At 37.8% G+C, this 27,902-nt stretch overlaps 1 long non-coding RNA gene across 1 annotated transcript; it reads left to right on the top strand.

The window, feature by feature from the left end:
* The first annotated feature begins 4,884 nt into the window (after positions 1-4,884).
* LOC120570198 lies at positions 4,885-15,621 on the top strand. Its single transcript, XR_005641028.1, has 3 exons — positions 4,885-5,124; positions 11,206-11,211; positions 15,612-15,621. It is a non-coding gene; the product is annotated as an uncharacterized LOC120570198 (long non-coding RNA).
* Positions 15,622-27,902: the final 12,281 nt, after the last annotated feature.

The following is a 27,902-nucleotide window of genomic DNA, read 5'->3' as shown; positions in this document are numbered from 1 at the left end:
GCAAAACAAAGTCTGATTGATTGGTAATGCTGAAATAGTCATTAGATAGTTGCATGTAGTATGGAGCATGCATTTTGATTGGTTGTGTTTAGAAATGGATAGCAAGTCACTTCCTGTTAGATTTATATGTCTTAGGTAGAGAATTGTGTGTAATGTTTTGAAAGAAGTGTTTTATTTAATTGAAAGCTGAGTGAAAGGCTGAGAAGTAGTTTATGGTTTTGGAGATTTGCTGTGTAGTTTATTACTTTGAGTGAGAGGTTTCAAAACTCGTGTGACATGAAAAGATTTAGTGTGTAAGCAGTTGGAAAAAACTGTAAAAGATTTTCATCAGATTTTGAGAGACTCTAGTCACCTCATTCTGCTCCCCATGTCCGGGTGAGTCAAGACTGCCCCCCTCCGACTGAACATGTCAGATCGGCCAAAATGAACGCGACAGCCCCCCAGACTGACGACGGCACGGGACACACCGAACAGACTCGAGTCACCGACCTCACCAGACTGTCAGACAGCCAATAATCGGGTTATTTTATATCATCATGTGTTTTATGTTGAAAACTCTGAACAACTTCCTGTGGAGTGTGTGTGTGTGTGTGTGTGTGTGTGTGTGTGTGTGTGTGTGTGTGTGTGTGTGTGTGTGTGTTTGTGTGTGTGTGTGTGTGTGTCTGTGGGTGTGTGTGTGTGTGTGTTTGTGTGTGTGTGTGTGTCTCTGTGTGTGTGTCTCTGTGTGTGTGTGTGTGTGTGTGTGTGTGTGTGTGTCTGTGTGTGTGTGTGTGTGTGTGTGTGTGTGTGTGTGTGTGTGTGTGTGTGTGTGTGTGTGTGTGTGTGTGTGTGTGTGTGTGTGTCTGTCTCCTGTTTTTATTTAAATGTATTATTTCAGTGTATTCTGTGTGTTAATAAAGTTTTCTCCGAGACCGGCCAATAATCTGACAGCAGTTTATTTCCTCTCTTCTCTCTGAGTTCATATCTGAAACTAAAAACTATTCTCAGATATGAACTCAGTGAGTCAAACGTTGTTTTATTTAAAGGATGTCAAAATAAAAGTCTGTTTCTCAGTTGTTCTTCTTGTGTCTGGAGAGTAAATCAGGATGAATAAATGAAAGCAGGAGTTTAAAGGATGCTTCTTTATGGTTTCTCTAATATGAAAGATTTGTGTTTGTATTTATTTCAGTGAAGTGATGATCCCGCGGTGCGTTCGCTGTCTGTCAGCAGACTGAGTGTTTCTGTTTGTTGAATATTATCCAGAAGAAATAAAGTTGTGAGAGCTCTTCATCAGGTTTTTATTAAAGGATGAAACCAAATGATAGTCTTGTAATGGGAAAATTACATTTAAGCACAATTCCTTATATTTTTATGTTTAATTCGTACTTTACGTCTCTCACAAATGCTGAAAGAGTTTATGTCATTTCCCACATGCAGATTTTGATTCTAACTTTGTGAGACATGCAGTCTGGAACATGATGTGAGCACTGTTAGCCTAAACCGATAAAGGTACAAGGTTACCCTAAAACTATCTCTAGTTTTCCCATGCCAGTTAAGATGTAACTGGGGGGTGAAAGTCGTACCGGGAGGAGGAGGTGAGATGACTCCAAGATGTCTCTTGTATTCCTCTGATTGTCTTCATGTGTATCAGATTGCCTGTAAGAATTGTAGCGTCATAATAAGTGTGTGTGCTGTCACTCTGAAGATGTATATAAGCCTGGTGTTCTGTTCACTCATTGGAGGAACTGACTCCACACTGGGCTGCGGCCTTTTGTGAAATCATGTTGATCCTATATTTGCAAATATATCTTTTTTAATAAAATACAAAAACCCAACTTGGTTTTAGTCTCAGTCTGTCTTATTTGTTTCAATTTACTAAACTCTGAAAACTCTCCCCCCTGCTGCAAAGGAAACTTCCACGACAAACATGGCGACGAGATGGGAGATCATGTGCAGGGGTCAGATAAAAGAGACTCCGTGGTTGACTGAGGACTCGCGATCCGAGATCCAACGATCTTCACCTCTACCTCGCCCAAAAAGCATTCAGAGAGAGAGGATCAGAAACCACGGAGGCCTCTACTGACCCAACACTGATCTATTAAGACGGAAGCAATTCCACGCAGCAGGGTAAGATCATACTCTAATTTAAATTGAATTCAGAGTAATTTGAATTGGCTGAAGTAAAAATACAGAAACAAATACTGACTTTGGACACTGAGATAGGATAAACATTGGGGTTGTTTGTATAGATTTTGTTGGTATTTTTAAGGTTGTATAGATAGATACATAATTGTGACTTTGCTTTATAGATTTTCGGGGGACAAATCTAATTAGGTTTTGAAGTAAATCTAATAAACTGTTTTTCAGAAACTGTTAGGTTTTTTTGTGCTTGGGTTTTTCCGAAATAAGATAGAAACCGGGCCTTACAGTGAAGATTGTAAGTAGGATAGAAGTACTTCTTCCCAGTGTAATGGGTAACGGATCGGGTTGATCCGGGTCACACATCCCTAGGGGAACCGTGGTGGGTGACATGGTGCCAAAATATGGCTCAAAAGTTTGGATTGTCTGCCGTATTGGTCGAACATTTTTGGTTTTAAATTCGGGCAAATTGAAAATATTCAAACAGGAATTAGGAGAACAAGAGAAAAAACTAATGAAAAAGACAAAATTAAGAGGATTTAAAGATACTGAGTACAGGAAAAACAAAGAATGTTTTCAGGGAAAGAATGCAACACACATACACCAATCCTCATCAGTTTTCTGAAGCTTTCTCTAAAAATCAGGAAGACAAGTTGGAGAAACGGAGGGACGAAGAGGACACAGACTCAACTAAAGAACAAGTACGTCAGAAAACCATGTTTGAAGCGTTTGTCTGTATGTTACAACAGGCTGGTGGGCAACATATGGAGCGCGGACCCGAAAAAGGCCGCTCCCACGAAGAACGTGGTCGAGCCAGAAGAGGCCGAGGCGGGTACCGGGGGTAAAATGGTGAGCCCTGCAACCCAGACCAGTGTTGGTACTGCAAGGACTTTGGACATTGGGTATGTAATTGCCTGAAGAAAAAGAAAAAAACACCTCAGACAGAGAACAGCACTTGTCCCTCTGTTTGGCTGAGTCCAACAGCTGATGAGGAAGGTAGTGCTAACACACACACACACACACACACACACGCTTCATGCAATGAAGAAATGCTTGGCACTGATACACTGTTTTTGTTTTTGCTATTAGGGATAATTGATAGGTTAGAAAGTTCTGGAATAAGAATCTAATCAGTTAAACCATTATAGTATGTTATCTTCTGAAACCTGGAAGAAGATGCCTACTACTGAGTGTAAAGTTAAAGGGGTTCCACTCACATAACTTGATTATTAGAGCTAAAGATTTGACACTGAAGTGCAGTGGTCATTCTATTTGGTCAACTGGGAATACAGATTAAACAGTAAGAGAACAATTTTCTGTTCCTTTCTCATATACATGGGAAACTTTTTTGGGGTCTGATTTATATCCACTTATTTTGCTCAGGTAGTGATTTAATGTGCACTTTTAACATTGGCTTAACCTCAACACCTGATGGATTGAGAATTTCTCATAATGATGCATCTAACAAAACCACATTTGTTAATCACAGTGTGGCTAAAATGACCTCACTGAGGCAGCGTCTGTAATCAGCCTTGCCTCTGACTGCATGAAACCTGACAACCTGAACTACACAGCTCATGTTACTACAGGGCCTGATGAAGAATGCTCAAAACGGTTCTTTAGCGACATAATGACAGTTTGACAACCTGACATCTGATTTGGACTGATACTGACTGTGTTGTGGCTTGACTGACAACCAATATAGTTTTTTAAAGTGCCCAGCTTGTGTTTTTTCTACATCTCTCAAGGCTGCATCTGCTTTTTCCTTCCTCGAAAGAAAGTTTTTTGGTACAGTGCTGTTTTCATGTAAAATGAACAGAATAGCAGCTTTTTCAGTTTAGTGTTAATGATTAGGATTTACTTGAGCCTGTCACGTAAAATGTATGTACACGTTCCTGAGGTCACTGTAAGACTTTTTGCTGCTGAAGCTAATGAAGCGTTCGTGAATATGAAACTGGCTCTGCAGTCTTCCCCGACGCTGGGACTGCCAGATCCCTAAAAACAGTTCATGCAGACCGTTGATGAGCACAAGAGCTGCGTGGCTCTGTGTTGCTGCAACACCACGGTGGCAAAACTCCGTCCGGTTGCAAATTTCTCTTTCTTGATTCTGCCGCTCGAAGCATTAAATACGCCCTGTTCCACATTCTGTGTCACACATTTTGTGGGAACAGAATGAAAAACTCTATTTATCTGTGGCCAGGTACCTTAGATATTACTACTCTGTTAGATTGCAAAATGTCACTCTAACAGAGGCACTGTTCTTAACCCTGATTTTATTCTCCACACACACCAGCTGACAGAGAGAAACAATGGTGTTGCAGAGCTAAAGGGGGTCTGAATACCATGACCTGACCTCTCTGACACACCTCTCACTAACCCTGATTTCACTTTTTTAGGTTAACAGTTCTCTCAGAGACTCTAGCAGTGGCCTAACCGTGTGGGCTTCTCTGTTGTAGGTGTTTCTGATGCTATCCGATTTGTACCTCTGCCATCTCATCTCTCAGTACAAGCAGTAGAGCTCATTCTTCCTAACAGAAGGCTATCCAGCTTTTTCTTTCCTAAACTAAACTTTTGCAAAGTTGACACATGGGTTAAAAACCATGTGTAAAAAGGGGGGATGATTAGTATGATGGAAATACAATTGAGGGAAAAACAATTGTTTCACAATGGTGAAACAACATAGGTTCACAAATGATTATTTATTTATTTTTTGGTCAAGACTACTGTCAGCCAGTGTAGGAGCCAAAGCCCTACTCACTGAATAATTCCAAAATGGAGAATTCCTACCAAAATCTCAAGTATAGTGGTTTGCATTCAAAATGCAACATGCCTACATTTGACAAAAGCTCTGCTTATTGTACTGAGGTATAGAATGTGCACGCGCAAGCGACTTAACCGGTCACCCTTTTTGAGATTTTGTGTACAGCACCTCCACACATTGGACTTGGGTAAAGAGGACACCCACCAGATACACCACTGTGTGAGGACCAACTGGTAACGTATTATGTATTATGTAAAAGGCACAAATTCCTGATGACATGCTAACAAACACAATGAGAGCAGTAGAGCCACTCAGTGAGGTGATTGGTTAACCCTCACTGTAGACTAAGCTTACAGAGCAGCAAGGCCATAGCAACACACACACACACACACTCAGAGATAAGAGAGAAACAGGAGGTGTGTGTGTACAGTAAATGGTTCAGCAATGATTTTTGATATAGTTTGTCATGAATTATAAGAATGTGATATGTTTCCCATATCAGGTAACACATTGGATAAATAGAGGTCAAATTAGAAGTACTTAGGTTTGTTCTATAGGCCTAAAAAACTTTAATTTATAATGATTTTTAGAACTACCAGACAGCGGGTAGTATAACTTTGGGTTGCAAACTAGAGATAAAAAGAAAATAAACAACATATTTTTGTTTAATTCGTCTTAGTTTATTGGTTATATTGAAACCAATACAGGTTGATATGAGATTTCAGCCTAAAAACAGTTAATTTAATTTAATATCTCTAGTGAGGTTTTTTTTCAGTAAAGCTGCACTAAAGACTTTGTTTGTATTTTGATTTGCTATATCACAAATAGGTTAAAACTCAATTAATTGATGTTGATGTTGAAAACACTTTGGTGATTGGTTTTCTTTTAAAAGAAATGATTTATTGAATTTTGTGTTGCTTTTATTCAGGTTTTGCTGTGTAACACAGGGCAGTGTTAATGGCTAAACCACTGAACAGATTATTTATATGTGCTGCGTTTTTTAGTCATGAGCTTGTCATGCCTCAAATAGAAGGGATATAGTAGCAATAATAAATAGGGTGTTTAATGAATGGGGTGTTCACATAATCTTTTTAATTTAAAAACTATTCTAAAGAAAATTTAGTTTTGTTTTGATTGACTTTCACTATTTACTGAAACACAACCCTTAAAGTAATCTAAAAGAGAACAATTATAAAACCAGTGTTTCCTTTTTAGCACAATTTGTATGGATTTTATAGAGCTAAACCAGCATGAGGGAAAGAAATGCGGTTTTATAATTATTGATATTCACTCCAAGTGATAATATTGATAAAAGAACAAATAATGCTTTTTGGAGTTCTGTTTTGTGCCACACGGCGCCTCATTTGTGTCAGTGGCGTCCATCTCGCTCCCCCTCCAGCTGCAGGACCGGTGAAAACCGTCTGGAGGTACGGACCAGCAGACGGACTGAGAGAAGGAGGGGGGGAGCGAGAGACCGTCCTGCTCTGACACATCTGACACACTGTGAAGTTAAGTAGCACACAGACTCACATTCTGAAAATACACACACTATTAGGAGAAGATAATTAGAAGTACTTATTTTTACTTTTAAGATAAGTATTTAGTTGATGTGTCAAGAAATGTTTAAAGTACGTTTCACTGTTCAAATCTGAATTGGATTGATGAAAATTTGATAGAAATAACTTTGGCTTTAGGTAAAGTCTGACATAAAACATCCGTAAACTATTTTTGGGTAAATACAGGCATAAATGATCCATTCAAAGACTTCCTAGAAACCTGGTTTGAAAAGGGGAATACCTTCATTTGTATTTTTCTAGACTCTTGCACTTGCTGCATCTTTCCTGGTGACCTGTGTAAGTTGTGTAGGTTTGGGTAAGTGCTGAGATGGTGTTTGAAACCATGAGGATTAAATGTATCAACAACTTGGAGATATGATTAAGACTAAATATCTAAATCAGTGGTGTCAAACTCATTTTCACTAAGGGCCACACTGGAAAAAGAATCACACCATGGGCCAGACATGTACAGTTTATTTGTTTTTGTTCAGACTTTTTTGTGGCTTTCTCAGACATTTGTCACCTTTTTGTATGTCGCATTTTTGTTGACATGAAGCCCTACAAAAGTCATCAAAAGAGTTCCTTAGCCATCATAGAATTTAGCAAATCAAGCAAAACATTGATTTTTTTTAACAACAACCTGTTTCACAGCCTGAATATGAGAACTCTCTGATTCTGGGGAAATTTTTGAGTCTCAGAGTCGGCAAATCTGACATATTCTGCGTTGAATGATACGTAATTGCATTTAAAAAAAATACTTACCAGTGTTTTTGGTTTGGCGCACAACTAGGTAGGCCAAAATTTATTGTGAACCCAAATTGATATACGGGCCGGATCTAAATCTGCAAGGGGCCGGATTTGGCCCGCGGGCCTTGAGTTTGACACATGTGATCTAAATGAAAATGTTTAATGTTGATGTGACTGCTTAATGATGTACATTATGAGTAATGTACTAAGACAATGGTATACACATATTCATTTAATATTTACTCTCATATTTATATGTTTACACGAAAAGTAAAATATAATATAAGTTAAAGATAACTCTTATAAACAGTAAAAGATAATACTTTTATACCATAAAGATAATAATATATAATATACTAGTATACTTTATAAATAGAAGGGATAACAATTCAGTCAGGAAAAGCTTAGAGGAAACCAGAGCTTTAGAGAGAAGTGCACTGGATGCCAGTCTATGAGAGACTGGCTCAGGTTACAGCAGGCGTGTCCAGCGAGGAGGAGTCTGCCACAAGACCTTCTGTCTCTGAGCTTTCAGCACACCTACATAAAAACTTGAATTGACTCAAATGCCTAAAAGTTTAGAAGAAACAAGAAGTTGCCTTCCAGGCTAGTTCCTGCTGGTACCAGAGAGCTAAAAGTACTTTTGAATTAGGACAATAGGTTTCCTATTGATGGATTGTATAGGAGTTAAATTTAACAGTTACTTTCAATCGGAAGTCAATTATATTTGATCTACTTCTTGCTTTCATCTGAGGGAATTTAGCCCACACTGGGGAAATTCATATAGGTGATAAACAAACAAGTTGGTTTTTGATTTCAAAGACAAATTATGTAATTTTTAGGAATAACTAATTTGGATTTCAAAGACAAAAAAGTTAGTATCAGAATTTTGTCAAATGCTTACAGATGCTATTTGTAATCTGATATATTTGGGTTAAAAAGAATTAGGATTTTTGTACAATAAACATATGTTTATGAAATATAATGTTTTATTGTCATCAAACTACCCGACCAATATATAGGCCTACAAGTCCAACTGAAATGATTAGTTGCTAAATCAATTAATTGATTGACAGAAAAACTGCTTTGATCGTTTCCAGTTTCATAAAATGTGAGGACTTTTCGATATTGACATTTTTTTTGTAACAGAAAATGTTTACTATAACTATCTGTATGAACCTTGTTTAATTGACTAACCCCATTTAAGCAATATTTTTGAATCAATGATGACATAGATCAAACTTTGAAAAGCAGTGTGTTTAAATGCTCCTTCTTACAGAGGCTCAAAACAGCCAAGAAGGGGACTACACACACACACACACACACACACACACACACACACACACACTGACACACACACACACCGAAACAATGGTAAAGATTGTTTCCAACGATTTGTCAAGTGCTAGCAACCTCTGACAATAGAAGACATGGACATGGAAGACGCTATTTGCAAAAAATATATGTAATCATTAAAGTAATTTGTGTATTGTGATTAGGTTGAAATCAAAAGGGTGGAATGTAATGGGAAAATTACATTTAAGCACAATTCCTTATATTTTTATGTTTAATTCGTACTTTAATTCTCTCACAAATGCTGAAAGAGTCTATCTCATTCCCACATGCAGATTTTGATTCTAACTTTGTGAGACATGCAGTCTGGAACATGATGTGAGCACTGTTAGCCTGAACCGATAAAGGTACATGGTCACCCTAAAACTATCTCTAGTTTTCTCATGCCAGTTAAGATGTAACTGGGGGGTGAAAGTCGTACCGGGAGGACGAGGTGAGATGACTCCAAGATGTCTCTTGTATTTTTCTGATTGTCTTCATGTGTATCAGATTGCCTGTAAGAACTGTAGCGTCATAATAAGTGTGTGTGCTGTCACTCTGAAGATGCATATAAGCCTGGTGTTCTGTTCACTCATTGGAGAAACTGACTCCACACTGGGCTGCAGCCTTTTGTGAAATCATGTTGATCCTATTTGCAAATATATCTTTTTTGATAAAATACAAAAACCCAACTTGGTTTTAGTCTCAGTCTGTCTTATTTGTTTCAATTTACTAAACTCTGAAAACTCTCCCCCTGCTGCAAAGGAAACTTCCACGACAGTCTGTATGAAGAATGTCGTCTCATATCTGAACTGTTAACAGTTCCTGTGTTTACGACTACAAGTGAAGTCCAGCAGGAACTGGGATGGACCGTTAGTTTGGATCAGCTTCCTGTTTCATCTTTCTTTTTTTTTTTTGTTTCATCTTTCTGTTCCTTTTATCTTTCTGCCTTTCATCTTTCTGTTTCCTGTTTCATCTTTCTGTTTCCTGTTTCATCTTTCTGTTTCCTGTTTCATCTTTCTGTTACCTGTTTCATCTTTCTGTTTCCTGGGTCCAGGTACCGTTCGTTCATTTGTTTTTGCTGTCACATATGAAATCGAAAAAACGAGAAAACAACTCCTTTTTCCGTTTTTCCGTTTTTTTAGAAAAACGAAAAATCGAAATTATGACTTGATTTTTGGTTTTCCCGTTCTTGCATGGAAATCAGAAAAACCACTTGATATTCCGATTTTCGCCTGTGGGTGGTGCTAAATCTGATTGGCAGGATATGCATTTATTGTTTTTCAAATTAAGAGTTTACCCACACTGTATATGTTAGCCTGTAAAATTAATAGTCTATATGTAAAATTAATAGTCTATATGCATGCTTTTTGTCACCCAATTATTTGGCTTAACTGACTGAAAACATCTATTGAAATAGCCTAAATGTAAACATGTTCACGCAGTGACAGACAAAAGGCACAATCTATTTTTGTGTAGGATAGATAGATAGATCGATAGATAGATAGATAGATAGATAGATAGATACTTTATTGATCCCCAAGGGGAAATTCAAGGTTCCAGTAGCTTAAAGACATCACACACAACATACACATACATCACTAACAGGATCATAAAAAAAGCAACTCCACATAAATAGCATGGACAATGAAATAAAAAATACTAAATAAATTTAAAAAATCCACATGACTGTACTAAGGGATGTATAAGCATGAGACGCTTGCAGTGACAGGGCAGGGACTGAGCCTGTGATTCAGTATGAGAGTGTGTGTCATGGTGGTAGTGCAAATAGGTCCAATAGTGCAAGGATAAAGTCTAAAGACCAGCATTAAATATGGACAATATAAGAGATCAAAAGTCAATATTAGAGGTTTGAAGTATTAGGGTTACAGCCATTGTTCATGTATTAAGTTATGTTAGACCTCAGTCCAGGCTGGTGGGAGGAGGGAGGGATTGTGCATATATGGGCTAATATAGCCAGTAAACAGTGTAAACAGTAAACAGTGGGCCAGTGGACAGTCAGTACATAACTGTTATTGTAGGAGGTAGTGGAAGTGGTGCAGAGGGAGGAGAGGCAGACAGACTATGCAGAGAAGTCTCTCTCTCCTCTTCTCTTTAGTGAAGCATTGTAGAGTTGTCTGGCCCTGGGGACAAATTACTTTCTCAGTCTGTCATGACTGACAAAATGACCGTTCCATTAATACTCATATACCAATTTAAATAATACATTTATTCTTTGTTTTAGATGTTTTTATTAACTTAAATTCTTATGAATAATACAATTGTTTTGTCTATTTGTTATTTATGGCCCACATGCCTCATTGATCTGAGCTTATACATCTTAAATTCGATCGAGAACTAAAAAACATAATTGCTGGATTAATTTGACGATAATAAATAATCAGATGAAACATAATACTGTTTATCACAGATTACTTTGGGCCAAAGTTACCAAGGACATTTGTTAAGAAACCATTTAAAAATGTATACATTCACATAAAGTAACACCTGTTTAGGTCAAAAGTAAGAGATTTTATCTGTCACTTTGGAAAAAGAGAGAGACTCTGAGAAAAGGTTAGTGTAGTAGGCGTGAAAAAATATTAAAAATAATAAAATGATCTATGTCTTTTTGGTACATGATAAAGTATCTGCATTCAGGAAAAAGTTGGACTGTGTTGGGCTTGCGTGGAACAGGGCTCAGTCCCTGTGTGATTTGTACAATTTGAAGTTGCAGTCCTTTAAGGTGAATACAGATGTGGTGAGAATGTTTTTTATGTCCGTTATATGTAGTGTTTGGAGCTACTGTGTGGTGGGTTGGGGGGGGAATGCTGGGATAACCGAGAAGGCCAGGATTGATAGAGTGACTAAAAGGGCTGGAAAAATGGTAGGAGAGTTAAATACAGTGGATCAAGTATATGAAGACCGTCTGGCAAAAATGACACAGAAAATAATGAGGGAACCGGGTCACCCTCTTCATGATAATCTGCCTGGTAGGGTTAGAGAACGTAGTGGTAGGCTAAGGCCTCCCGTGACACGCACTAAGCGGTATGCTCTCTCTTTTATACCTCAGGCTATCAGACAGCACAACAAGCACTTTAAACGTACATTTTTATAAATTTTGTATTGTATTGTATTATATTGTATTTATTGTATTGTATTAGGCGGGTGTGAGCACTGTAATTTCCATTTTTATGGATGAAATAAACTTGACTTTGACTTTGACTTTACCACGCATGTGTTGAAACACTTGACGACCAACAGCGAGCAAACATCACAACTTTATTTTTTTATTAAATCTTTCTTATACAATAGTCATACAAACAATCAAGACTATTAACCATAGACTGTATATTATTAATGCGATGAAGTGTAAACGTACATAAGTGTCCTTTCGAAGACGGAATGACAGCTCTTCCAATCACCACTGCTGTATACCACTATAGTAGCTACATGCTAACGGCAGTAAACATGTCATCTTAGCTGGCAGTGTTGTTAAATTCTCCCCAATTCCGGGTCACATTCCTGCTGAAACATGTCCGATTGGGTAGTGTTTGGTTCAGAACCCTTTATCTGCGATTTTTGACCTTGGAAAGTGCTGCTTCGTTCCACTACAATCTAACGTTAGCATACTCTATTATAACTATTATGTAGCTGTATGCTAACGCATATATTTAATGCTGGTCTCTAGACTTTATCCTCGCACTATTGGACCTATTTGCACTACCACCATGACACACACTCTCATACTGAATCACAGGGTCAGTCCCTGCCCTGTCACTGCAAGCGTCTCATGCTTATACATCCCTTAGTACAGTCATGTGGATTTTTCATTTTTCATTTATTTAGTATTATTATCTTTTTGATTTATTTAGTATTTTTTATTTCATTGTCCATGCTATTTATGTGGAGTTGCTTTTTTTATGATCCTGTTTGTGATGTATGTGTATGTTGTGTGTGATGTCTTTAAGCTACTGGAACCTTGAATTTCCCCTTGGGGATCAATAAAGTATCTATCTATCTATCTATCTATCTATCTATCTATCTATCTATCTATCTATCTATCTATTTTTGACTGGGAACGTAAAATTGGTTAACATGACTTTGAACACAACAGGATTAAACGATGAGATGGGTCTTCCCCTCTCCTACAAAAATAGATTGTGCCTTTTGTCTGTCAATGCGTGAACATGTTTACATTTAGGCTATTTCAATAGATTTTATCAGTCAGTTAAGCCAAATAATTGGGTGACAAAAAGCATGTAGCCTATATGGTCAGGGCCCTAAAGTATAATCCGTTTTTCGTTTTAAACCAAAAACGAAAAAACAAAAAAACGGGTCGATATTTCGTTTTTCGTTTAAATCCAAAAAACGGAAATATGAGCTCCGTTTTCCCGTTTTTTCAATGTCCATGCAATTTGAAAATTAAGTGGAAAATTGCTCGTTTTTCAACTGTTGCTTTTTTGTTATTTATCTTTCCGTTTCAACCCAAGAGCGAGAATACGGGCTCATTTTTATAATGTGCATAATCATTGAAAATCTGATGAAACACAGGTCTCGTTTATAATGTTATTTTGGTCTTACGTCTTAAGATCAAAGTTGACTAAAAGAAATCCGCTCTGGACAGGAAGTAACATTAACGTGTCAAAATAAAAGTATAAGAGCTTTAATAACTGCCAGAAGAACAATGTACTTTAGCTATTGCCTGTAGCTTGTCAGATTAAGCTACAGTTAATTATTTAGGGTTATATAAAGTATTTAATTGAGCAACATTCATTAATATAAGCCACAAAGGGAGTAAGAATGGATATTGTTTTAAAATAGAAATAGGATTATAATATTTTTTGCCAGAAGAATGAAGCACTTTATGAATACATTGTTTGCCTGTAGCTTGTCAGATTAGGCTAAAGTTAGCTATTTAGGGTGATATAAAGTATTTAATTATTAAATAATATTTTTTAAATCACATGAAATATGCATTCATATATTATTAGCCTATGTGTGGCAGTTATTGACTAGTTACTCTAATCTTACACCAGCCAGTAAAAAGGCATCTAACACTTGTGTTGTCTTCGGGTTAACTTTGTCGTGTTTTCAAAGTTTCTTATAAGAAATTTGGGTTTCTTTCAACCAAATTAACCAAAAATAACATGCATTGTTCCCTTCCAATGCTCTTCGCAAGTAAATTAATATTCACAACTTTCATAACATTTTGGGTGTTTTATTCAAATTTATAGTAGTTATGGTCTTCCCGGGTGAATTTTGACCTGGTAGTGCAATAGGGCACTATTGAGCTTTACAGAAGATATATTTACAAGATACAAGACACAGACAGACACACACACACACACACACACACACACACACACACACACACACACATACACACAATTGTTGGGTCTTTGTAAATTATAGAGTGTGGTCTAGACCTACTCTATCTGTAAAGTGTCCTGAGATAACTCTTGTTGTGATTTGATACTATAAATAAAAGTGAATTGAATATACCAGTCTGTTATAATCCAAAACAACTAATAGTATATCCTCATCTTACTTAGAAATTAGGTATAATTCATGTAAATGAGGTCTGTTGACCATGAATGCAAAAAATAAGTAAAAAATAAATAAAATAATAAACTAATGAGTGGAATGAAGTTGGATAAAGGGGTAACCCAGAATTGAGTGATAAATTACTTCATGCTTTATGAAATGGTCAATTTAGTTATGCCAATAACATTTATAGTGACCCAATTTATAAGACAACACAAGGGGCAAAACCACCCACCTGACCACTTAAATGAAAAGGCTTCTTTTGCAACTCTGCAGAATATTCATGTGACATGGTTGACCAACTTAACTGCCAATACAGTTTTTTACAATCACTTTGGCACTAATTTCAGAACCTTGACGTCACTCTAGACACAAAACTCAAAACCAATTATAATTTTTCAAAACTCTAACACTTGTTTCAATTGCTTGCATACAATACACATAAACCAAAGATCATTTGTTCATTTAACAAAGATCATCTGTTCAATATGACACAACTTAACATCAAAGTACTACTATTTCAAAAAGCAATTCACACATTACAGTTCAGATGATTGTCTATTCATTACATTACAATCATCTAACTATCAATTGATACAACTACTCAAAATGATAAGTAACTGTTTAATTATCATTACAGTTTTTTACAATCACTTTGCTACTAATTTCAGAACCTGGATGTCATTTTTCAAAACTCTAGACACAAAACTCAAAACGGTCATCACTTGTAACACAGGCTGTCCAATGTTCAAAACATTGCATTGTGCATTCATATCTTTAAAGAAATATTGCACTTGCACAATCACTGGTTCAAAAAAATTATATATTGTGAAATACCATTGAAACATTACTTTAGATTTACTTTAGATTTATTATTATTTTTAGATTACTTCTTACAGTGCAGACGCTCTACTGCTTGCTCCTGCTTCTGCTTGCATATTTCTGCTGATAATCTTGCTTTTCCTCTGAGAGAAACTATGAGCAGCGGCTCTTGGATACTTATAAATCACTGGACTATACATTTTTTGTAGACATAGTAGGCTACTGTCATTTTTGAACATTTTTCTGCGTGAGCGGGGCCTACCAATAGCTTTAGCGTCCTGTACGAAAGTGACTGTAGCTAGCTAATTAGCAGCAAGATGCCACCCTTCTCCATAGAGGACTACTACAAACTCCTTCAGAAGATTGCAGTTCTGGAAACCAAAATTTACCGGTTAGAAGTAAGCGAACGGTAAATGAACTGTGTGTAATGACACCACTTTACCAGTGACCCAAAACAATGGACAAAAGCATGCTAACACACGGCTAACTAACACCAGCAAGACCACAAAGAAACAAGAGGGCTGTGGAACGGATAATAAATCAACAAGTGGCAGTCCTCCCTGGAACTCTTTTGGTGCAAAGCCTAAGAGTAAATCATTTTCCTGGGAAATGGGAGGACGACTAACGGGCAGAGCACAGCGCCCTGAGATTTGTGATACGACGGCTGGCCTGCTGTACCACCCAGGCAGAGCGCCCTTCAACCCCTGTACTTAGCAGGACACAGTTGTGGACAGCTGCAAAAGGGAAAATCAGCAACAAAATGCCTCCCCAACAACTGAGTGTGCAGGTGAAGAACAGATTTGCTCCTCTGCTGCAGGACCCTGGACATGACCTGGATTACGTCTCATCGTCACACAGCAGGGTAAGGACTGAGAGCAATTCTAAAAGTAAAAAGCTACAGGGAAAGCTAACAACTGGGCCCCAAACTCTGATTGTGGGTGACTCTGCTGTGAAAGATATAAAAAGCAGTAAAAACACCAAAATACTCTGTTTTCCCAAAGACATGGTGTCTGACTTGGCCCAAAGAATCCAGGATATCATAGCAGCACACCCAACTGTGAAGAACATTATACTGCATATAGGGTCAAATGATGTTGTAAAGCAAGAGTCTGAAGTGCTGAATCGTGACTTTATGAATCTGCTGAACGCAGTCAGCTCCCTAAATGCAAAGGTGTTTATCAGTGGCCCTATACCGCCAGTCAGAGGAGGAGCTGAGAGATTCGGCAGACTGTTGGCACTGAACAGATGGCTTTCAAATGCATGTACCAACAACCATTCTCTGCAGTTCATTGACAATTTTAACATTTTCTGCAGACATCTTTTTAAAGCAGATGGACTATTCCTTAACAAGTCAGGAGTAAAGCTGTTCACCTCTAGCCTACTTTACTTTCTGCGCCACACATCTGCTCCCTTGGCCAAGGACACGAGACAAGATGAACCAAAACAAGAGGAAGACACAACAAAGTGCGGCAGTGAGCCACCACAGCCCCCACCTGAGCAAAGATTTAACCATGGGAGACCAAAGAGCGGAGATGAGAAATCTCAACACCCCTTCTCACCCGTCCAACACTCCTCAAACCCCTTGGACAACCACGACAGCTTTGAGGACCTCTTTAAGGATACGTCGCTCTCCCCTCTTTCCCCCATCCCCATGTTGGAGTTCACTGACCAGATGAAGCAGCTGGTGAATGCTGGAACCAAGTATGCCCCCTTCCTTCTCCCATCGTAAAAACGCCAGGCACCTCTGCCCCCTCAAGGACGGAGCTAACTCCTTCTCCCCAAACTGATAAGGATGCTTGTGTGCAAAATGCAGCAAGCGTTAACTGATATGGGCCGGGTCCAGGCTGCATGCCTAGTAGCACTCATGACTCTTTCCAAGACAAGCCTGGGCCCTGCGTATTAGGTTCTTCCACAATTTATGTTGTGATAGGTAATAGAAAAAGAATGGCGAATAAGCACGTAACTGCAAACTTTGCAAATTTAACATCCATTCCTCGTCAGCCACAGTCTGTCCCAAAAAATGAAAACGCACTAACACTAGCCCTACTAAACGTTAGGTCTTTGGCGGGTAAATCATTTTTAATCAATGATTTTATTATCAAGCACAATCTTGATTTTATGTTTTTAACTGAAACCTGGTTGGACCATAATAACAGTGCTGCTGTTCTCATTGAGTCAGCCCCCCCTAACTTTAGTTTTATGAGTGAGAATAGAGTGAATAAGAAAGGAGGTGGAGTCGCCATTTTGTTTAATGACTCATTTCAATGTACGCAATTATCTTACGGAAATTTTGCTTCTTTTGAATATGTGGCTCTTCAGCTAAGATCCTCCCCTCAAGCTCTACTTCTAAATATCTACAGGCCACCTAAATACTGTGCATCCTTCTTTGACGACTTTACTGAACTGCTGTCTATAATCTGTATTAACTTTGACCGTGTAATTATTGCTGGTGATTTTAACATTCATGTTGACAACCCCCAGGACAGAGGGACCAAAGAACTGTGTTGTGTTTTTAGAGAGCTATGGACTGACTCAGCATGTGACACAGCCCACGCACAATAAGGGGCACACTCTGGACTTGATTATCACAAAGGGTCTGAACATTCCCAAGGTTGTGGTGACTGATGTTGCTCTCTCTGATCATTCCTGTGTTTTCTTTAACGGCACTATCTCTGTGCCAAAAAGTGTTCAAACAAAGTTAATCAGAAAACGGTATATCACTGAAAACACCAGTGAAAAATTCATTCAGCTTTTCTCCTCTACACCCGCCCTTACTGGGGCCTCAGTCACTGAGCTTGTAGATAATTTCAACTGTAAAATTACGAATGTTATTGATGCTATTGCTCCCACTAAGATCAAAGCTGTCTCTGGTAAGAAAAGATCTCCATGGAGAAATTTTATAGTTGTGAGAACAGAAAAAAGAGAGTGTCGAAAAGCTGAACGCAGTTGGCGAAAATCTAATCTCCAGGTCCATTATAACACTTATAAAGAGAGACTTCGCATTTATAATCTGGAACTAAGAAATGCAAGGCGGTCCTTCTTCTCTGACATTATTGCCAGAAACAATAATAATTCACGTGCTTTGTTTGCTACTGTTGATAGATTAACTAACCCTCCAGTACCAGTAGCATCGGAACTGTTGTCTACCAAGGCTTGCAATGACTTTGCCTCCTTCTTCACAGACAAAATTCAGAAAATTAGACAAACAGTAAGTGCTTCCATATCAAGTTACAGGATATGTGTTGTCACAGTGTGCATGCAAAACAAATTCCAACATGACACAATTTCATACAATCAACCTTAAAAACCTGGAGGACATTATACAACATCTGAAAACCTCCTCCTGTTGCCTTGATATTCTACCAACACGGTTGTTTTCAAAAATGTTTTGAATTGTTTGGCTTCAGATCTTCTACAGATTGTAAACACATCTCTGCTCTCAGGTATCTTCCCACAGGCCCTGAAAACTGCAGTCATCAAGCCACTCCTAAAAAGAACAATCTAGACACGACACTAATGAGCAACTATAGGCCAATATCAAACCTTCCATTTTTAAGTAAAATCATAGAAAAGTGGTTTGTCAACAACTCAACCTTTTCTTATCGTTAAACAACAGTTTTGATGCCTTCCAGTCAGGTTTTCGACCACACCACAGCACTGAGACGGCTCTTGTTAAAGTCTTTAATGACATCCACTTAAACACAGATAGTGGCAAAATTTCAGTCTTAGTATTACTTGATCTCAGTGCTGCATTTGTTACGGTAGGCCATGACATATTGCTTGACCGATTGGAAAACTGGGTTGGTCTTTCTGGCTCAGTACTAAAGTGGTTTGAATCCTATTTAAAGAATAGGGACTACTTTGTGTCTATAGGTAATTATACATCTGAGCATACAAATATGACGTGCGGGAGTTCCCCAAGGCTCAGTTCTGGGGCCTCTTCTGTTCAACATCTACATGCTTCCACTGGCTCAGATTATGGAAAACAACAAAATAAGTTACCATAGTTATGCGGATGACACCCAAATTTACATAACCTTATCACCAGGGAACTATAGCCCAATACAACAATTAAATATGTGCATTGAACAGATTAATGACTGGATGTGCCAGAACTTTCTTAAATTAAATGAAGAAAAACGGAGGTGGTTGTTTTTGGAGCAAAGAGGAACGATTGAAAGTCAGCTCAGCTTCAAACGACAATGTTAAAAACAACAGACAAAGCCAGAAATCTTGGTGTAGTCATGGACTCAGACCTGAATTTTAAAAGCCACATTAACATAATTAAAAAATCAGCCTATTATCACCTTAAAAATATATCAAGGGTTAAAAGGACTTATGTCTCAGCAGGATCTGGAAAAACTTGTCCATGCTTTTATCTTCAGTAGACTTGACTACTGTAACGGTGTCTTTACAGGTCTTCCCAAAAACTCAATCAGACAGCTGCAGCTGATTCAAGAACGCTCTGCTCGAGTCCTCACTAAGACCAAGAAAGTGGATCACATCACTCCAGTACTGAAGTCTCTACACTGGCTTCCAGTGCCTCAAAGAATTGATTTCAAAATACTTTTACTGGTTTATAAATCACTAAACGGTTTAGGGCCAAAATACATTTCTGATCTGCTACTACATTATGACCCACCCAGACCTCTCAGGTCGTCTGGGACAGGGTCTACTTGTTGTACCCAGAGTCAGAACTAAACAGGGGAAGCGGCGCGCTTCAGTTTTTATGCTCCACATATCTGGAACAAACTCCCAGAAACCTGCAGGTCCGCTGCAACTCTCAGTTCTTTTAAATCTAAGCTAAAGACCTATCTTTTTGATGTTGCTTTTCTTTAAATAATCTATTAACTTTAATTTCTTATACTGCACTGTAACTTTTATTCTTATACTGCACTATCAATTTTATTCTTGTCTTTTAATGTTTTTAATTTGTTTATTAATGTTTTTAAATTGTTTTCAATTGTTTTTAACTGCTCTTTAATGTTTTATGTAAAGCACTTTGAATTGCCCTGTTGCTGAAATGTGCTATACAAATAAAGCTGCCTTGCCTTGCCTTGCCTAGATCACCCACACACAAGCTACCCATAGTTTCACTGGGTCATCGTTCGTACAATCATTAAATATTGTAGTACAAAATAGGTCATACATGTTTCATTATGGTACTACAAGTAAAAGTACTGCAGTAGTAGAGAGAATACTACAGACCAATGTGGTACAAGTATGTATATATATATATATATATATATATATATATATATATATATATATATATGTACACACACACACACATACAGTACTTTATATATAAAGTATATATAAATTATATATCTCAATCATCAGTAACAAGTTGGCGGAATTGGACCAGCAATTCCAAGGGCCTGCATCCATACAGTGCAATACTGTCAATACTGTCAATAGTCTTAAAGGTGGTACATGGGAGCATAGCAACAGTGTCTGATAAACAGTAGTACATTACAGTAAAGAAGGATGATGAAAATTTACATCCATAAATAATGTAGTCTAATTGGTTCATGCTCCACGCTAAGTGGTGACAATAAATCTTGTTATCTAGAAACTTTCATGATCTAAACATGGAATATTGTTTGTCTGTTTCCATACAACTATGCATTAAGAGTAATGCAACAGTTACTTATCATTTTGTGTAGTTGTATGAATTGATAGTTAGATGATTGTAAGGAAAATTATAGATAATCATCTGAACTGTAATGTGTGAATTGCTTTTTGAAATACTTTGATGTTAAGTTGTGTCATAATGAACAGGTGAATGAACAAATGAACAACTTTGTTAAATGAACAAATGATCTCAGCTTTATGTGTGTTGTATCCAAGCAATTGAAAAAAGTGTTAAGAGTTTTGAAAAATGTGCATTTTGATCATTGGTTGTGAGTTTTGTGTCTAGAGTTTTGAAAAATTACGTCAAGGTTCTGAAATTAGTGCCAAAGTGATTGTAAAAAGCTGTAATGATTGTACGAACGATGACCCAGTGAAACTATGAGTAGCTTGTGTGTGGGTGATCTAAAGTAACGTTTCAACAGTATTTCACAATCAATTAGTTTTTTGAACAGATGATTGTGCAAGTGCAATATTTCTTTAAATATATGAATGCACAATGCAATGTTTTGAACATTGGACAGTCTGTGTTACAAGTGATGACCATTTTGAGTTTTGTGTCTATAGAGTTTTGAAAAATGACATCATGGTTCTGAAATTAGTGATTGTGAAAAACTGTAATTTGAGTGTGATGAAGAACTCTGTGATGCAGATACAACTGGGCCACATTGCAAACTTCTCAACATATTAGTGAGGAAGCTGCCATGTTGCTTCTCTCATCCTGGTCTCCTCAGGCCCTGCAGACTGGACCACACTTGTGGTTTACTTCTAGAATATTACAGTAGGCCACTTTGCTGATTCAGATTTGCCACTTGAGTCCACAGCACCATACAATATATGATAAACATGCACCAGCCTTTGTGAAAGTGTATGTTCTGAGAGAGAGAGAGAGAGAGAGAGAGAGAGAAGAGAGAGAGAGAGAGAGAGAGAGATCTCGGTTGTAACATTAAACATTTGCATGATTCTGTGCCATCTGCTTCTCCTCCAACAATACAATGGCAGTAAATATTTATATTGCTTACGAGGAGATGTCAGTTATCTTGATCAGAAAAATAATGCATCGCAAAGTCAGGACTGGTACCAATTATTTAATTTACAACACACAAAAGCACATAAGCAAACAGCAGCACATCGTTTTTGTTATTTAGTTCTTTGAGTTTTATGTTATTACGGTGTTATGTTCTAAGTCTTATTATATGTGCTTTAGTTCACTTGTTTATTTCTATTACATTACATTAAATGACATGTCATTTAGCTGGTGCTTTTATCCAAAGCGACTTACAATTAAGTAAAAGGGAAAAGGAAATCGGAGCACCTGGAGAAAACCCCATGCAGACACGGGAAGAACATGCAAACTCCAAGCAGAAAGGCCCCGGGGCCACCAGGGTTCCAACCCAGTAGCTTCTTGCTGTGAGGCCACAGTGCTTACCATTGACCATTCCTTATTGTAATTCAACCACACAATACCTATCATGAATTATATTTTATTATCCAATATTGGCCAGCTACTGTTTCAAGGGCTTAGTATGAGCAGTGAACATCTAACGAGCAGGATGATCCAGGCACAGGTCCAGCAGTGAGGAGGTCTACCGTGCTCACCATGAACTCTGGTCCAGTCTGCAGGGCTTGAGGGGACCAGACGAGGATGAGAGAGTCTCCAGTACACTTTAAATTGTTTATTTAAAAAATGTTCTTCATCACATTGACATGTTCACTGGTAACTAATGTGGTCAACCATGTCACATACAATATTCTGCAGAGCAATTTATAAAAGCCCTTATATTTTTTGCCTTTTTTTTACTGGCTGATGTAAGATTAGAGTAAAACTAGTCAATAACGCACACACTAATGCTAGGGGAATGCAGATTTTATTTAAAATGTGATTTAAAAATTATTATAATCCTATTTCTATTTTAAAAAAATATCCATTCTTACTTAATTTGGTTGAAAGAAACCCAAATTTCTTATAAGAAACTTTGAAAACACGACAAATTTAACCCGAAGACAACACAAGTGTTAGATGCCTTTTTACTGGCTGGTGTAAGATTAGAGTAACTAGTCAATAACTGCCACACATAGGCTAATAATATATGAATGCATATTTCATGTGATTTAAAAATTATTATTTAATAATAATATACTTATACTAATATACTAATAATACTTTATATCACCCTAAATAGCTAACTTTAGCCTAATCTGACAAGCTACAGGCAAACAATGTATTCATAAAGTGCCTCATTCTTCTGGCAAAAAATATTATAATCCTATTTCTATTTTAAAACAATATCCATTCTTACTCCCTTTGTGGCTTATATTAATGAATGTTGCTCAATTAAATACTTCATATAACCCTAAATAATTAACTGTAGCTTAATCTGACAAGCTACAGGCAATAGCTAAAGTACATTGTTCTTCTGGCAGTTATTAAAGCTCTTATACTTTTATTTTGACACGTTAATGTTACTTCCTGTCCAGAGCGGATTTCTTTTAGTCAACTTTGATCTTAAGACGTAAGACCAAAATAACATTATAAACGAGACCTGTGTTTCATCAGATTTTCAATGATTATGCACATTATAAAAATGAGCCCGTATTCTCGCTCTTGGGTTGAAACGGAAAGATAAATAACAAAAAAGCAACAGTTGAAAAACGAGCAATTTTCCACTTAATTTTCAAATTGCATGGACATTGAAAAAACGGGAAAACGGAGCTCATATTTCCGTTTTTTGGTTTTTGGATTTAAACGAAAAACGAAATATCGACCCGTTTTTTTGTTTTTTCGTTTTTGGTTTAAAACGAAAAACGGATTATACTTTAGGGCCCTGACCATTTAGCACCACCCACAGGCGAAAATCGGAATATCAAGTGGTTTTTCTGATTTCCATGCAAGAACGGGAAAACCAAAAATCAAGTCATAATTTCGATTTTTTGTTTTTCTAAAAAAACGGAAAAACGGAAAAAGGAGTTGTTTTCTCGTTTTTTCGATTTCATATGTGACAGCAAAAACAAATGAACGAACGGTACCCTGACCGACCTTCCTGTAACAAACCAACAGACCAGCGTCTGATCCATCAGATCTCTTTGAGTTCTGGGACCAGTTATTATTGATCTCTGATCTCTTTGAGTTCTGGGACCAGTTATTATTGATCTCTGTAGCAGCTAGAACTCACTTTAGTCTGCTTTCTTTCAGCTAACTTTCATTCTGATTCCTATAAATCCCACGCAGATACGGTCTGTGTCTGTTATCTCATATATATATATATATATATATATATATATATATATATATATATATATATATATATATATATATATATGACCCAGCTGTACCTTGATGCTCTACTGTGTCAGAGCTCCATCCGGTGGTCAGACACACAACTACACATCCATTCGTGTCACCAACAAAACAAAGAACAAAGCTCCATTATGGCTCCAACAACATATGTAAAATATTTAAAAATCATAAAAATATGTACAACACCAAGATAAAAATAAATGTTGTAAATCACTAATGTCTGGAAAATAAAATGACAATGAATAAAAAAGTGTTCTGCCGTCAAAGACATTAATTAATCAGTTAGCTAACAGCATTAAAATCATCAGTTGAGACAGAACAGAGTAGCTCGGCTGTAGCTATGCTGCTAATCAGCTAACTCAGAGTACTGGAAAGTTAGAAAGATATTCACACATTCTAACTTCCGGGTCAATATACAAAAAAAATAAATAAAACATATTTACCATAATAGGCATGTGCTTATTTTTTTTTAAAGTAAGTGCTGTAGTACAACTAGCAGGAGACAAGTTATAATTGAGGTAAGTTTGGAGACACTATGATATTTAGTCATTAAATTAATAAATATTATTGTTGGGTGTTGTAGTTTGTAGAAGGTCTCTAAGCACTCGTCTCACCACCGGCTGGTACAGACCATTGGGCCTCACTCACCAACCGGTCTTATGAAGAAATGTGTTCTTAAACCCCACCAACGCACTTTTTATGAAGATTCTGACATTCACTAATGCTTTCTTATCTTGGATTTGTTCTTAGCTAAGAACAAAATCTACAAACAATGAAGAGCACTCTTACGCACATTTGAGCAGAGCCGATCCACCCTATACGCTTACTGCCAAGCTGCGTAGGGCCCCGCAAATTACTTGAGGCCCCGCCTCCCCCTCGTGTCATAGTGCGTCAATTAATGTTTACAACATCCATGACAAAATGAAGCGAAACTATCCTTCTGGTCACGAAAAGAGGAAAAAAAAACCACCATGAGAGTGAATTGTGGGAACAACAATAAGGTAAACTTGTGTTCTCTCCTCTCCAAGTTTGATGTCAGCAAAGTAGAGTTATGTTTATGTTTCTATTGTGTGTTTTTTTTTGGTCTTGCTAAGCTGGCTGGGCAGGCAGGCAGTGCATCTCTTCGTCTGTGTCTAGCTGCTAATGCCAGTCACTTCCAGGGCTGTTTTGGGACTTTGTGCCTGACAAAAGTGAGAGTAAAATACAATTATTTATTACGTTTAATAAACGACAAAGTGCAACGGTGTTTGTTTACTGCAGCTCGGAAAAGAGAACCGCGTCGGGTGTGTTATCATACATTAGGCGCGTGTACAAAATGAAACGCGCATTTAAGACCAGACAGACTGTAGGCTACAATATTTGGGCGTGAATGATGGCACTCCTCTTCAAAGTACATATACATACTTTAAGACACTGATTATCTAGTCTCAGACAATGTGTACTTAAAAACTCTAAACAACTGCACTAATTATGCAAGATGGAAAGCAATGTATTGACAATTTGACATTGATTTATAGGCTATTGAATTTAAAATGTTGATTAGCTGGACATACTGGTCAATATGGATGCACATCCCTCAGTAAATAATAACCATAAATCAAGAATTGCTTCAACATGCATAGGCTAATACTAAATAAATAAAAACTTTAACATTCTATGGCAAGCCATTTTAGCTTTTATTCATTCCCAGATATGCATTTTTGATATCAAGAATTCGATTTTTTTACTATTTGCAATGTGAATTTTTGATTATTTTTACTAGTACGGCCCCTTAGTTATTTTTTACCTACCAATGTATATTTTTGATATCAGGAATTACATGTTCACTTGTACAAAAGTTAATTCTTGATATTCCTCACAGGGATTATTGATATCTGCATCACTAGTTCACTATTAAAATAGAGCCAAAAAAGAGCCAAGCCATAGTATAAATAGTATTTGATATTTGAAAATGTATCAAAGGAAATTGGGAGCCAGTCTGGTGCAGCTTATAAAAATGAGTTATCTATAATTTGCAGGTGCTATGCTTAAGTTTGTCAGTAGAGGAGATGCTGGATCATCAGCCAGTACAAGCACAGACTCAGTTGTTACACATCCAGCCTCCACAGCCAGTACTAGCACAGACCCAGTACAGCTTCAGCAAGTACTAGCAACACAGACCCAGGTGAACTGGTGACTGTGTGGCAAAGGCAAATGGTTTACATAGGTCACGGCATCACGGGTCAGGTAGAGGGCCCCTTAGCAGAATTTTGCTTAGGGCCCCAGGGAGGTCAGGATCGGCACTGCATTTGAGTGATGACAGTTTGCTCCAAAAAAGTTGGTTACTGCATTTTATTTAATTCTACAGTCGTTTACAATGATAGTCTTTTACTGTAATGTATTTCTGATCATTTGTTGGAAAAAATCTGATTAAATCCTGCATTATTTGGTGATTGATCGCACTATTTATAGGGCCAACATGGGTGTGTTTCTGCACATCAGGCATGCTATCAAAATGGCATATCAATTGCTGCTTGATGACACTGCCGAACATGCTCTGAGGATCACGTTGATTTATTTGCAGAGACTGATGAGTACTTGGTACTAGACGGTTTAGGTTTCCAAGACACGTTTTAATGGAGCTATGAGATACTTTGGAGCCAGCGCTGCGAAGACATACCCAACGCTCCAATCCCGTACCACCCTATGGGCAGGAACTCTCCACCTTGGGATTTGTAGCTACTGGGACATTTCAGCGGGAGTTAGCAGACCGGGTGGGCCCATTCCCATACCTCAACCACAAGCAATATCACACAATCAATGTACAAGTCATCTGAGACTCCGACAACCATCTCAGTGCTTCCCAGGAGGTGCACAGGAAGTGTCATGTTCTCACTTTACAGACTTAATGACATTTAACAAAAAAATGAATTCCATCACACCTCAGCACACGCCTCATACAGGGACCAGAGAGACAGGAACAGAAGACCAGGATCAGGTTTTATTACAGGGGTCTGATCTGGGATCTGTGGGGTAAGTTTACATTTCAAAGGTCACTAGAGTTAATGAATAATGAGAGAGGGTTAACAGGACGCCTGTTATTAGTTGTATTTATGATGAAGGCAGCAGAAATTCCAGGTAAAAGGTCCTCCTCCTCCTCCCCCAGATCTACAGACACGGAAAAGATAAAACCAGGAAGGACAGGACGAGCAACACAATGTCTGAGCCTCGGTGAGTGTTTTTAAATATGTTTTCTTTCTTCTTATTTTTCTTCCTGACATCCTGTTCTCCTCTGATGGACTTTGAACGTGTTTGTCATTCATCCTGTATAACCCACATGTACACTAATAAACACAAAGTAAAAAGAGTGAAAGTGAAAGTGAAAGTGTCCTCTGATTTTAACAGGACAGCTCAGACATACACAGTCAAAAGTTTGATTAGCCAAACACTGAAGGACCTGGGAAAAGAGGATTTCAACTCTTTTAAATGGTAACTGAAAGAAATAACGACAATACCTGAAGCGGCCCTGGAAAATAAAAATGTTTATACCACCGTGGACCTGATGGTGGGGTGCGAGCCCCAGAGGGTGCTGGAGACAGCCGTCACATGTTTAGAGAGCATCAACAGAAGGGACCTGGCACAGAGTTTGTCTCAATCCAACCCAGAAGGTAAAACCCTCTCAGACATGCAGCTCTTTAGTTGAAGGTGCCCTGCCACATGTATTTCATGACTTTGTGGTGATGTCTGAAGGTCTACCATGGACTCTGTAACCATGGTTACCTTGTTTCAAGCCATTCTAGTGTGGTATAGAAAGCCTACAGGAAGACTCAGCTCCATTTGTGCCAGTTCTCATTAATATTCAACAAGCTACGCTGCTTGAATCTGATTGGCTAACAGCTAGCCAATGAGAGCCTGGCTGTCAGAATCCTTTACCGAGCACAACTGGGCGAGCTCATGAATAGTAATGAGTTCAGGCAGCATGATGTCAGACTGACCAGCTGTTGTGATTGGTCTGATTTCTCTGCTTATTTCTGTTCAGTGGCTAGAGCTGACAGAGGAGGTAGCAGTTCATTTTCACATTCACCACATAATACACACACATATGGACCATACA

The sequence above is a fragment of the Perca fluviatilis genome, chromosome 12 (assembly GCF_010015445.1).
Source record: "Perca fluviatilis chromosome 12, GENO_Pfluv_1.0, whole genome shotgun sequence".
NCBI lineage: Eukaryota > Metazoa > Chordata > Actinopteri > Perciformes > Percidae > Perca > Perca fluviatilis.
This window is presented reverse-complemented; position numbering and strand designations above follow the sequence as displayed.